The following is a 14,760-nucleotide window of genomic DNA, read 5'->3' on the forward strand; positions in this document are numbered from 1 at the left end:
GCCCGAGATCATCAATCATCAGTTACCCCTGTGTGATGCCTTCTGCTCTGTGCTGTTTCCACCCCAGGAGTGGGACACAGGATACATGGCAGGTCCCCTATGGTCTATTCTATGTCCACGGACACATCACAGAACCATTTCTCCCTGGGGTTTTTCTGCCTTCCCACTGTTCTGGGGCCTTACTGGCCTTCCTCCCCTCCCCCAGCCCAGGGGATATCTCTCTGTTTTTTAGTCTCTCTCCTTTCTGAATCTCCCAAGCCAGTCTACCTCCTCCCACAAACCTATCCTCAACATGTTTAGGCTTTCAGCAACAACAACAGAAATCTCGAGGGATACTTCTGCCTTCAGCCCTGACACATTCCTCCCCCGAAACAATCAAACACCAGGCCTGCCACCTGCCTGCATGGGAGAAAGGAAAAGAGAGGAAATACAAATTCGTGTCTCGCAATATTATCCGGACACCAGCACTTAAGAAATTCTTTTTTTTTTTTTTTTTTTTTTTACTTAAGAAATTCTTGACTACATGTTATATCCACTCAGACAATCTGTCTTTTCAGGGCCATGCCAACACACTCAGAGTGTGGATGGTGTTTTAATCAAGCCTTGAAGATACTGACTTTCCCACCATCTCCTTGCTGGATCAGATGTTCATGCGAGAGTGTGCAAGGTGATCCAGGGAGGAGGCAGGTGGAGAAATCTCTGGAAGCTCAAGATAGAGTTGGGCAGCTCCCCCCAGGGAGCCCCCAGGGCTGACCCTACCCCGTGGTTTCCTACATAATTCTTTCTTGGATTTTGAAGACCTCTCTGAAGAATAAAATCACCACGCTGCATGTACTGAAATATAGGCTCATAACATAAGCAACAACTTGAAGCCACAGCCAATCTCGGAGTCCATTCAGTCCCTCAACAAAGTCAGTGGTTGCCTGCTCTGAGCTAAAGGCTGAGGGAGTGCCAAATATTTGTTCATTTTCTCATGCATTTCACTAATACTTCTTGAGTGCTCACTCTGTGCCAGCCACTGTTCTAGGCTCTAACACGAAGGCAAGATCGCCCAGGCATCTAGTGGAAATAACATTTTATGGAAGAAGACATAAGATAAACAAATAACTAAGAAGATAAATTGATGACAGAAAGAAAATTAAGGCAGTGTAGGGTGGTGGGAAATGATACAGGTCTCTATCTTTTTTTTAAGATTTTATTTATTTATTTTAGAGAGAGAGAGCGTGAGCAGGGGGAGGGACAGAGAGAGAATCCCAGGCAGACTCCATGCCGAGTACAGAGCCCAATAGGGCTTGATCCCAAGACACCAAGATCATGACTTAAGCCGAAATCAGAAGTCAGATGCCCAACAAACTGAGCCATTCAGGCGCCCCAGGGGTCTCTATCTTACACAGGCTGATCAGAAAAGGTCCCTTAATGAGGTGACCTTGAGCAGGATAAGGATGACAATAAGATGATGAGAGAGAATAGCATTCTGTGAAGGGGGAGAAGCAAGTAGGATTGTGTTGGATGTGTGAATAACTGGAAGAAAGCCAGTATGGCTGAGCTTAAGTTGTTTTCAAGACAAAGTCAATGAAATAAGAAATCCCAACCTATAAAGCCTCTAGTCATAACAGGAATTGTGACTCTATTGTAATCACCATGAGAAACCATTGGAGAGTTTTAGTCAGGAGTGTACATGATTCATGTCAAAATGATCTCTCAGCCTCAAATGTACAGAATGGATTGCAGGAGGAGAGATGAACACATACCTGGCCAAGCCAGTTTGGTGACTGGTATAGTACTATAAGCAGGAAATGATGGTGGCCTAGACCAAGGTGGAAGCAGGAGAGATGACAAGAAGTTGACCCATGCAGGGTGTATTTTGGAGCTAGGGATGGGAGGTCATGCTGAAGCACTGGATGTTGGGGATGAGGGATAGGAAGGATGGAACAAAGTATGTTTAAGGTATTGTTCCTATTCTAGAGAAATTCACAGTGGACCACAAAAGACTTTCACAAAATACATTATTCCTATCAAATGCCAAGGACCAGTTTCTTATTACCTGGCCTTGGAACTTCCTAGAAAGATGAAGGCTCATTTTCCTTAGTTACCTGTTTACTATGCTGTAGAACTTAGATTCCTAACCAGGTCTTCTAGGATAGGAGTTTCCCACCAAACTGGGATCTCACAAGGTTTGAATATAACTCATCTTGGGGATGAGAGCAATGATGACTGGGATCTTCCTCCAATATCCAGTGACACCAGCCTCGGCTCAAACACCTCTCAGTGATGGGAAGCTCATTACTTCCAAGACAGTCTGGTTATAGGTATTTTGACTACCAGCTTGATTTCCTTAATAAAATCTTTCTTTGAACCAAATATGAGTCCTTATATCTCTCACTTGAACTTATTTTCCTTCCATGTGAAGGAGTTGGAAGATCAGAAAAAAGGAGGTCTTCATAAGAACTAGAAATTATTCCATGTACAGTGTCTTCAATTCTCTCAATTTTGCTTCATTTACTAGATGCTCCTTGTAAAAGGGACTCCTTTCTATAGGACAAAAGATGTAAATGAGCCCCTACACTTGAATTATGACAGGGTGTATTTGTCGGTAGAGGCCAACTGCTGTAACAAACAATCCCAACATCCTAGTAACTTAACAATAAAACTTTATATCTTTCTTACATCATAGCCTGTGGTAAAGTAAATCCTTGGCCACCCCTCCAGCTGAAAGATGGTGTCTTTTCCCTTTCCCCTTCAAGCTGGGTTGGCCCATGACTGACTTGATCAGTGGAATTTGGCAGAAATGATGCTGTGACAGGTCTAGCCTTCTTCTTTTTTTTTTTTTTTTTAAGATTTTATTTATTTATTCATGAGAGACACAAAGAGAGGCAGAGACATAGGCAGAGGGAGAAGTAGGTTCCCCGTGAGGAGCCTAATGAGGGACTCAATGTAGGACCCTGGGATCATGACCTGAGCCAAAGGCAGACACTCAACCACTGAGCCACCCAGGTGCCGCTGGTCTAGCCTTTAAGGGGGTGAATAGCCTCTGGCTACACACTTGGGTGGAAGCCAAACCCCATGTAAGAAGTCAGATTACCTGGAAACTTCCATGCTATGAAGAAACCCAAGCTAGCCAGAAGTAGAGTTCGAGTGAAAAGAGAGAGAGGCAGAGAGACAAAAAGAGATGGGCAGGGGAGCAGGGGTGCCAGCTAACATCTAGCTTTTTCAGCCATCTCAGCCCAGGTACCTATTTGTGTACAAAGAAGCCATCCTGAACATTCCAGTCCCCTATCTTACATCCCTTGCCTGAGTTCTCCTGAGTCCCTTGTAATGATTGACTAGAGTGTACTGTTAAGACCCAAACTCTAAGAGCCAAATTGCCTAGATCTAAACTCAGGCTCTACCACTTACTAGCTGTGGGCAAGTCACTTGGCCTCTCTGGTTCTCAGATTCTTCACCTGCAAATATGAATAATAAGAGTATCTATCCACTTCACAGAGTTACTCTGAAGACTGAATCAGTTCAAATATGTCAAGCAATTGTTGTAGTAACTGTTACAAATGTTAGCTGCTATTGATGTGAGCATGACCAGCAGGGATAAGATTGCTACTGAGTTCTGATCAGTTGAACTGGCTTAGAACCTGACTGGTCCCAATATCAGTGAGTGTTAGTAGTTATCCTAGAATGGGTTCCCCACAAGCAGGCCTCAAAACAAGGGGATTCACATGAAAGTAGTTTCTTAGCTGTGCTCTCAAGAAAACCCCGTGTGGCTAGGAGGGTGGGATTGAAAGGGAAGTAGGTCAGGTATGGGCATGGCCTCATCAAACAGAGTTTCTACCTATGCAGCAGAACCTAATCCTAACTAAACACTGATATATGCTCACACCCCATGGCTTGCGGTCCCTGATATCTTAATATTAGTGCTAGCTAACTTTTACTGAGCACACGCCACATTCGAGGTACTGTGCCAAGTACTTTACATACATTTTCTCATCCAATTTCCAAAATCTGATGAGCTATTACAACTTCATGATAGGTCCTAACAGGCAAATGATACACCAAAGTTTCCATTTAAGTAAGTATCTGATGAAGTTCATTAGATTCTGCAGATGAAATGTCCTCAGGTACTTTATCTACCTCTAAATTATGTCTGAGAGATATTACATTTACGTGTAAACACACTGGCCGACACAAACTTCTCTAGTGTAGTGAAAACTGGAACATGCTTATGGGTAATAAGTGCAGGGCTATTCATTCTTAGGTGAGAGTAAGAGGGTGTAACCGTGATGTGGCTTGAGGCACCTGGTCTGCCAAGGCCCAAGGTCAGTGATGGGCCCTAGCTTTCATCCTGAGCCCAACTCTGATTAGGCAGCTCTGAGAGCAAAGGCTGAGGCTATCCACGCTTAGGTGAAGACTGCAGCCATCGATTAGTCATATCTGCAGGGCCATAAGACTGTGTCTTTGTCCCTTCAGCTGCTATAACAAAAATACCATAAACTGAGGGAGCTTATAAACAACAGAAGTTAATTTCTCTCTGGAGGCTGGAAAGTTTAAGATCAAGACACGGTCAGATCTGGTGTCTGGTGAGAGCTCTCCTCCTGTTTCACAGACAAGCCCCTTTCTTACTGTGTCTTCACATGCTGGAAGGAGAGGGGGAGCACTCTAGGTCCTCTTTCATGAGGACCCTAATCCCATGGAGAGGTCTCCCCCCACCCCCCAAGGCCCCACCTCCTAATACCACGGCCTTGGGTAGCCGACTCCATATGAATGGGGTGGGGGCACAAGCATCCAGATCACAGCAGCCTGGACATGAACTGTATGTGCCAAACCTGTGAGAGCACATCAACTTGCGGAGGGCTACCTCCTAATTCCATTTTGCAGATAAGAAGGGGAGGTTGGAAGTGAAGTCACTTCCTCAAGGTCGCAGAGACAAAGGCAGAACCGCACACCCAAACTTGTTGCCAGGGCTGGCGTCTGCAATCACTATCTTATATGACAGCCTCCTAATTTGACACCAGCGCCTGCATGGCCCTCCGGCTGGAAGGGGACAGTGCCAGGTGCCTCCGGCTCAGGCTATACAGCCTCCCTTAACACCCAGGATCCAGTGCCTTCTCTGCCCGCGCCGCCCCCCAACACACTCCCTCTGACCCCAGGATTCCTAGCACCCAGGGACCCCAGCCTCCCAGGCAGGATGGGGCCTCGCGGTGGCCTGGCTGCAGCCCTGCCTGTCCACCTCCTTGACCCCAGCCCCCGCTGCAGGGCCCGCAATCAGGCCAGAGCTGCACCGGCCAGCGGCCCCTGCAAGCCAGGCTCGGCTATTGATCCCAGCGCTGCCCACAGCCGCCTCTGCCAGGAGAGGCAATTTACCACCAGCTCGGAGGTCACGGGAGGGACCCAGCCGGCAGCCTGCCGGCACTTTATGCCGCTATAAAAACCATTTAAAGGGCCACTTTGTGAGCCGCAGCGCTGCTTTCACCGGAGGAGGGGGGAGCAGCGGAAGCCGCGTGCCCGCAAGCCTCCCATCAAGCCCCCAGTCGGGCTGGATACCCCGGAACCTCTGCTGCCCCTCCTCGTATTCGCCTACGGAGAGGCTGCAGGAGCTTAGCGCCTGTGCCCCCGGCTGGGTGAGCTGGAGGGGAGCCTGATGCCCCCAAACCCGACTAACTCCCACCTCTCCGACGGATCATCCCCAAGTGCCTGCGCCCTGCTGCGTGCCTGGCACCCCTGAGCGCTCCGCTTCCCCTGCCACTTTTAGCATCTCCGCAAGGGCGTGGGTGCTATTATCATAATGCCCATTTGTCAGGAAAAACCCGAGGCTCAGGGGAAGTTAAGTGACTTGCTCCAGACCTCACAACCAGCAAGGAGCAAAGCCTGGATTTAAACTTGGAAAGTCCAACTCCAAAGCGGATGGTCTTGATTTAATCACTAGGTGACTGCTCAGCACCCATATTTTGAATAAGACTATCACTTTGATGAGGGCACAGAAGGCAAGCTGAGGGCAAAGCCCAAGCTGACACCCCCCAAGTGCCTCCCCCCCCCCCACTCCCAGGTGGGATAGGTGTGACATTCCTCAGGCACTCCTGGCTGCCCTAAAGCTAAGGGAAGGAAAAACAAATGGTTAACTAATAGAGATCACAGTCCAGCAAGACATGAATCTCGCTCAGTTTACAAAACATCTTAGTGATTTACAAGAAAAAAAGCATTCTTATCAATAACCTAACTTCCAGAAGGAAACTTCCAACTGTCTTAATGTTAATGCTTTACTAGAAGGAAATATAACCTTAACTTGACAATGGCAAGGCCTCTAATATCTTGAATGTCCTCTTTAGCATACAAAAGTTCTTTTGAGGGGATCCCTGGGTGGCTCAGCAGTTAAGTGCCTGCCTTCGGCCTAGGGCGTGATTCTGGAGTCCAGGGATTGAGTCCCCATGTCAGGCTCCCTGCGTGGAGCCTGCTTCTCCCTCTGCCTGTGTCTGTGCCTCTCTCTCTCTCTCTCTCTCTCTCTCTGTGTGTGTGTGTCTCATGAATAAATAAAATCTTTTTTAAAAAGTTCTTTTGAAAACCTTCCTTTTACCTGGGTCCCCCCACACACTCCCAAGTATATAGTCAGTCACCCCTTAAAACCCCAGTGCAACAGCTTTTTCTGCCCATGGGTCCTGTACCCGCACTTTAATAAAACCACCTTTTTACCACCAAAGATGTCTCAAGAATTCTTTCTTGGCTGTTAACTCTGGACCTCACCCACATTCCAAAATAAATCAACTTCAACCTCGAAAGGCAGCTCTTAAGTAGAACATGGTTTACCAGCCACAAAGGGGAAGACCTTGGGGTGTACTTTGGCAATGAGGGGTAAGGAACCACTCCCAGCAACCCAGGCTGTCTCCTCCTCCCACCTTCCAGCTCCTAAATGCCCTTCCCACTCCCATCTGCCTGTTCAACTACCTCCACCTGCAGGTAGAGTTGGTCACTGTTTCTTTTGGGCAACCACTGAATTCATTCATTCCTTCCTTCATTGGGTGAGTCATTCTGCAAGCGTGTATTGATTTATGCTCTGTGCCAAGAGCACAGAATTGGGCTGCAGGCCCAGGGACACAACATTCCTACAGTCTAGTGAAGGAGACAGACGGTTAAGCAGGCAATTGTAATGAGGATGGACGCATAGTTGAAAGGGGAGGGAAGCCAGAAAGGCTGCTGGAGCCAGGGCCATTCAAATTACAATCCCAAGGATGAGCAGAAATTACCCAGACTAAGAAGGGTGGAGAAATATGTTCCAGGCAGAGGGAATAGCATGGACAAAGGCCCAGGGGTGAGCATCAGCATGGCACAAAATCTCCCTCATCAGTTAGTTACTAGAGCAACCCAGCCAGGTTTCCTATATAGCTGGAGCAGAAAATGAGAGAAGCCAATGAATGTATTCCTTCTAATTTTGGTCCCACTACCTCCATTCTTTGAGATGGACAACTGAGGTGGTCTCAATCTTCGGCAAAGTGTTGTAAGGTTTTATGCCACTGTAAAAGCTTGTTATAGCTTGGGGACAGGAGCCTTACCTTCTGCATAGGAAAATCTGAGGCACTTCTGGGGAGGAGGTGAGGTGAGGTATAGCAGGTGAGGAAGTGAGGCCAGGTCACCATGGGCCTTGTAAGCCAGGTTAACTCATTTGGCCTTTCTCAAACAAAGGGCAAATGGCAAATCATCAAAGGGCTGAGTGATGGGGAGCTGACCAGATTCTCCTCCTGCACAGGCACTCTGGGGACAGAGTGACAGCCTGCCTGCTTTTAGGTTCCTAGGAAGCCTGGGGCAAAAAAAAAAAAGTCATGCTTCTCAGTTTAGAAATCATGTGAGTTCTTTAAAAATGAAATTTTAGGGGGCTGGGGAGGAAGGCAATCTCTTAAAAAGCCAAGGAAGAAGAGAGTGTTTCTGGCCAGCGTCATCCCATAGGTTTCTCGGTACCTGTTGACCCCACAGGAAGAACCAGAGGGAAGGGATCAGGCCAGAGCTACCCTTACTTTGCCAACCTTCCCAACCGCTTCAAGCTGCCACATCAGTGTCCTCTCCCTTACAGAGACCAATGAGCCCTTCAGCTTCTGCCTCCCTGCCTCAGGATCCCTGAGGACCTTTACACTCTAGCCCTGAGGCTCACTACTGCCTCCGCAGAGCATCCTACCTCATGGGTTCAATCTAACTTTTCTCCCCAAGCCCTAAATTCCACACCACCCTGGGTTTTCCAAGGCTTGATTCTACCTATTGTCTCACTTTTCTTGAGTCTTCAGTATTTTTCCATCCTCTCTCTGCTGGGAAGCATCCTTGCGTGTCCTGAGCCTTTCCCTCAGCCCCCTACCACCTTTCTTTCTCCACCATCACACTTTCCTCTAGAAAAGCAACCTCTGTTCATGGTCCCTGCTTCCTCTAAGCCATCTGTCTAATGCCAAGAAAGCCACCAATTCTTAAGCATTTGCTCTCTGCCAACTCTGTGTCATGAGCTCATCCATTTCTTATATGACTGTGTGAATTATGATCATCCTCATTTTACAGATAGAGAAACTGAGGCTCCAGGGTGGCAGGATGAATTAAATTGCTCAGTCATGCTACTGGCCCTAAACCCTGCCTCTCTGCCTTCCACGAGGACAGCCACCCATCTTATCCCTGCTGTACCCCTGGTAGATTTGAGGCACTCAATAAATATTTGTTGAATGAATGAATGTTCAAATTCATTAGTGATTTTTTTGCTAGCTTGTCTGGAGCCTTTCCTGTAAAGTTTTATGATTTAGTAACAAATACATTTGGTAGTAATGTTGTATGTATCATAGTGTCTCATAATCCCAGAATTCCTTTATGAATTAAGTATCTTGAAAAATAAAATAGAGTGGAATTCAATGCAATTCTGAACCCCTCTATCTCATGTCTTCATCCTTGCTGTCAAAAGGCAATGCCTTCTTAAACAGGTGAGAATGCCAGCTACATATTAATTTGGTTTTAGCTTGTAAAATATACTCAGGCATGCACGGTACAAAACAAAACAAAATTCAAGAAGGAGACAAAAATAATCAAAAGGAATGAATTTGGTAAATCCTATACAAAATGCAGCAGGTCTGAGAATATTTTGGGGGAGAAACACACATTAAAGAAAGGTTATTCAGGAGACAGAAGAGAGAAAAGACATCCAAAAGAATGAAACAGGGCAGCCCGGGTGGCTCGGTGGTTTAGTGCCCCCTTCAGCCCAGGGTGTGATCCCGGAGACCTGGGATCGAGTCCCACGTCGGGCTCCCTGCATGGAGCCTTCTCCCACTGCCTGCATCTCTACCTCTCTCTTTCTCTGTGTCTCTCATGAATAAATAAATAAATAAATAATCTTTAAAAAAAATGAAACAGTACAAATTTAGACAACGTTTCAAAGAAATAAAAAAATTAAGTAAAAAATTTCCTTAGGCCAATGGAAGAAAATGGCCGTAGATTGACATATAGAGTCAGCTAGGTGAACGGTCAATAGAAAAATTGCTGCTGCCAGTCAGAATGAGTTAGGTTCTGCTGCAGTAAAACCCTCCACTCTCAGTGGCTTAACATAGAGGTTATTTCTCAGTCACTCCACATTTCCAGCACACATTGAGTGCAGCTACACTCCATATCATATTCATCCTAGGACCCAGGCTGATAATACAGCCCTCAACTGGAATATTACTGAAATGTGGTAAACCATGTGTTAATGTTGATAGGTTCTGCTTAGAAGTGACACATGTCACTTCTGCTCACATATGATTGACAGAAGCAAATCTCAATGTTTTGCTTGAGCTTAACAGGGCAGGGATATATAACTCTCCCACAAGGAGGGCAGCATATAATAACCTTCCACTTCAGGAAAACTGGATTTAGGCAAATGGTTAATACTCTACTTCCTTCCTCCTTCCCTATATATACACCTTCTTCTAGGTCACAAATTCTAATATGTATAAAACCACTAGGAGACAAGTTTCAATGTAGTTTCTGGGATCTACCTCCAGAGAGGGTGATTTAGAAGATCTGGGGTGGTCCCCTAGGACACGCATAGCCACTCTGGGTGGCCTTGATGTCTGGTGGCATATGGCCCATTTTGAGAAACACTGATTTAACCTTAGATGGAAACTACTATCTTCTCCAAATGACCTTTCCTCATTCCTTGCTCAAGATGCATGCAACAAAAGACTCAAAATATCAGTGACTTGGGCAAAATGGAGATTTATTTTTCTCTTGCAAAAGTAAGAGGTCTTGAAAAGAGGAGTCCCAGAAAAAAAAAAAAAAAAGAGGAGTCCCGGATTGCTCTGGTAACTCCTTGGTTATCAGCAACCCAGCCTCCTAATGTTCCATTATCCTTAGTCACTTCATGGTCCAGGATGGCTGCTTGTGCTTAGCCATTACATCCATATTCTAGGCAACCAGAGGAAGGATAGGAGGAAAGAAGCATGCATCCCTTACTTTTTAAGGAGACTTTCTGGAAACCCTACCTATTTCCTCTTGCATCTCAGTAGTCACTCAGTTAATCACATGGCCAAGAGATTATCTACAAGAGAAAATTGAATTTTGTTACTAAGGAGAAGGAGTAGGCTTCTGACAGTCTCTGCCACACTGTTTGCCATTCTGCAGTTTTCAGTAGTGTTGACATCCCTACCTTACGCTACTTCCTTACCCTGCAATCAGTCTCTGGGGTGCTGCCCTTCCCTGCTACATCAGCCATCAGGCCAAGACTTCTAACTTTGGGGGGCTGACTTCTCTCCTCCTCTACCTCAAATATAATAATCTCTCAGCTTTCTGCTCGTCTTGCCCAGAGGTGGTATGTGAACCACACCCAGCAAAAAGACATGTTTTGCTTGGCCCATAAAGGGTTGCTCTTACTGTTTTTGAATTAATTCATCTGCAACATTTACATCAAACTAAAACATTTCTATACAACAAAAGAAACAAGCAACAGAATAAAGAGGCAACATCCTACACAATGAGAAAAAATATTTGCAAACCATGTATCAGATAACGGTTAATGTCCAAAAAATATGTAAAGAACATACAGCTTAATAGCAAAAAAAAAAAAAAAAGAAAGAAAGAAAGAAAGAAAGAAAGAAAGAAAGAAAGAGAAAAGGAAAAATGGGCAGAGGATCTGAATAGACATTTTTCCAAAGAAGACATACAAATGGCCAATAGGCACATGCAAAAATGCTCACCATCATTAATCATCAGGGAAACACAAGTCAAAAACACAGTGAGATATCACCTCACATCTGTTACAATGGCTGGTATCAAAACAACAAGAGAGAGGGGCACCTGTCTGGCTCAGTCAGTAGAACGTGCCATTCTTGAGCCCCACTTTGGGTGTAGAGATTAAATAAATAAAATTTTTTAAAAAGACAAGAAATAACAAATGCTGGCAAGGTTTGACAAAACAGAACTCCAGACTGTTGTTGGTGGGAATGTAAATTGATGGAAGCCACTGTGGAAAACAGAATGGAAGTTCCTCAAAAAATTAAAAATAGAGCTACCATATGATCCAGCAACTCCATATCTGGGTATGCATCCGAAGGAAATGAAATCACTATTTCGAATAGGTATCTGCACCCCCAGTTTCCTCACAGAACTATTTACAATAGCAAAATATGGAAACGACCTAAGTGTCTGTCAACAGATGAACAGATAAAGAAACTCTCTTCCTCTCTCTCCAACTCTCTCTCTCCCTCTCTCCCTTTCTCTCTCTCTCTCTCTCTCTCTCTCTCACACACACACACTGGAATATTATTCAGCCAAAAAAGGAAGGAAATCTTGTCATTTGTGACAACATGGATGTAGCCTCAGGGCATTATGTTTAGTGAAATAAATCCGAAAAACAAATACAGTATGATCTTCATTTTATGTGGAATCTAAAATAAAAGCAAAGTCATAGAAATAGGGAGTAGAAAGGTGGTTGCTAGGAGTTGGGGGTAGGGGAAATGGGGGCTGTTGGTCAAAGAGTACAAACTTCCAGTTAGATGGACAAGCTCTGGGGAGCTAATATTCATTCAGGTTGGTGACTAGTTAACCACAGAGTATTACATACTTGAAAATTGCTGAGAGAGTAGATCTTAAATGTTCTCACTACATACACAATTTTTAAAAAGATTTTATGTATTTATTCATGAGAGACACAGAGAGAGAGGCAGAGACATAGGCAGAGGGAGAAGCAGGCTCCATGCAGAGAGCCCGATGTGAGACTCGATCCTGGGACTCCAGGATCACACTCTGAGCCGAAGGCAGACACTCAACTGCTGAGCCACCCAGGCGTCCTTACATACACAATTATAATTATGTGGAGATGATGGATATGTTAACTAACCTTATCGTGGTAATTGTTTTGCAATATATATCTATATAAAATCATCACACACACAAAAAAGAAATCATTACATTGACACTTTAAACTTACACAGTGTTACATGTGAGTTATATCTTAATAAAACTGGGGGAAAACAATAATTAAAAAATAAGTCCAAGGGATCCCTGGGTGGCTCAGCTGTTTAGCGCCTGCGTTTGGCCCAGGGCGTGATCCTGGAGTCCCGGGATCCAGTCCCACATCAGGCTCCCTGCGTGGAGCCTGCTTCTCCCTCTGCCTGTGTCTCTGCCACTCTCTCTCTTATGAATAAATAAATAATTTTTTAAAGTCCATTTCACATGGGAATCCACATTACTGAATGCTCTAAAAAACTTGCAAGATCAGGCCACACAAGGCTCACATTCCTTTATGGCCACAGCCAGCTCAGTTGAGTACAGCTGCCCCTGCAGATGAAGCCTTAGTCCCACTGTGTCCCCCTGCCTTCCTAATGCTACTTCTGCTACTGAATCAGTGACCCTAAAGCTCTGTATTTTCTCTTGGAAGGATCTTAGCTTAGGTCACACCTACACTCAAATAACAACTTAAATCCAAAGCAACCATGATCTCTTACCTAATTTCAATCCTGCATTTCTAACATCTATAAATCTCTCCTGCTTCCAAGACCATTTTCACATGGTCCATGATTCTGCTTGGTCTGTGAACATCAGGCTAGTCAACTTACCTGTTTTTTAAGAAAGTCATTCTAAGAGACAGTAACATCATGAGTCCCCTGGGTAGGATGCATTGAGAAGAACACACCACTTCTGTGGTATTCTCACCAAAAATGCATAACCTCAATTCAATCGTGAGACAACATCAGACAAAATCAGATTGAGAGACATCCTACAAAACGTATGACAGGTGCTCATTAAAAGTGTCAAGATTATGAAAGACAAGAAACAAAAGAAACATAATAACTGGGACGTCTGGGTGGCTCAGTGATTGAATGTCTGCCTTTGGCTTAGTTCGTGATCCCAGGGTCCTGGGATCAAGTCCCACATCGAGCTCCCTGCAGGGAGCCAGCTTCTCCCTCTGCCTATGTCTCTGCCTCTCTCTGTGTGTGTTCCTCATGAATAAATAAATAAAATCATTAAAAAAAAAAAAAAAAGAAACATAACTACTAAATGCAATGCAGGATCCTGGAACAGAGAAAAAGCACCAGGGGAGGGGGGAATATTGGCAAAATTTGAGTAAGACCTGCAGTTTGCTTAGCAGAACTGCACTAATGTTCATTTCCTGGTTTTGAAAACTAGACTAGGATTACATAAGATATCTATATTAAGGGAAGGTGTATGACGGGTCCATAGGAACTCTATACCATTTTTTCAACTTTTCTGTGAATCTGAAAATTATTTCTAATGAAAAGTTAAAAACAAATTTGTTATAAAAATATTTATCTTGGGGTGCCTGGGGGGCTCAGTTGGTTAATACCAGACTCTTGATTTTGGCTCAGGTCATGATCTCAGCTTAGCATGGAGTCTGCTTGAGATTCTCTCTCTCTCTCTCTCTCTCTCTCTCTCTCTCCCATCTGCCCCTCTTCCCCTCAAACAAACCAATAAATAAATCTTTAAAAAATATATATTTATCTCATGGGATAAGTCATGTTAAAAAAATTACATACATAAAGAATGCAGGTGCTGTATCTTGATCCCCCTGTCCGCTCCTCCCTGCAGAGCCTAGCACAGTGGTCTGCCTTCTGCAAGTTCTCAATATTCCACATACTGAATTAGCTTGGGGTGGGGGGAAGGGGAACTAACTTTGTATTAGTAACACCATTTCATTCTTATGATAATCCCACAAGGACGGCATTATTATCCTTATTTTACAGATGAGGTCACTGAAGTACAAAAGGGTTTACAGCTTGCTCACTTGAACGCAATTTGTTTCTGAAATCACTCTCGCCCCCAGCACTTCCAGCCCAGGGGAGCACCTAACTGCTCTCCCCAGCACCCCACTCCCAGCCCCACCCTTACCAGCTTCCCGGTTTGTGCTTTCAGGAAAGAGGGCTGCTTCTGCTAGCTTCCCTGCTGTAGCACTTGGATTTCATTAACAAGCACAATTGTAATTGAACTTTTATTCACCAGCCACAGCTTGGCAATTTTTCAAGTTCTCCCAAGCTCGAAGCCTATGCTCACTTCCTTTGGGTGGACAGAGAGAAAGGAAAGCAAACCTCAATCCACATTCCTAGGGCCGTGTACCCTGCTCTTGTGCCCGTTTCTGTGTCTCCCTGTGTTCCCAGGACACTGTGCACTTAGTAATTTCTAAAGAAGGCTGTTAGATTCGGATGGTAATCACAGCCCCCTTCTGGCTCATTCCCTGGACTCTTGGCCTCATTAGAAATCCTCTCGTTGCCTGCTTCCAGCCTCTCGCTTGCAAGTAGATGCTGGCCTCTGCTCTCTTTCCTGCCAGAA

General features: G+C 44.9%; 1 long non-coding RNA gene across 3 annotated transcripts in view; it reads right to left on the bottom strand.

The window, feature by feature from the left end:
* The window catches only part of LOC140638568 (uncharacterized), a 46,681-nt gene extending 32,294 nt beyond the window's left edge, over positions 1 to 14,387 (bottom strand). For all 3 annotated transcript variants that reach the window (XR_012035588.1, XR_012035587.1, XR_012035589.1), the window contains exon 1: positions 14,323 to 14,387. This is a non-coding gene — a long non-coding RNA (uncharacterized lncRNA). The remainder of the gene's footprint in view (positions 1 to 14,322) is intronic.
* Between the last annotated feature and the right edge of the window lie 373 nt (positions 14,388 to 14,760).

The sequence above is a fragment of the Canis lupus genome, chromosome 8 (assembly GCF_048164855.1).
Source record: "Canis lupus baileyi chromosome 8, mCanLup2.hap1, whole genome shotgun sequence".
Lineage (NCBI taxonomy): Eukaryota > Metazoa > Chordata > Mammalia > Carnivora > Canidae > Canis > Canis lupus.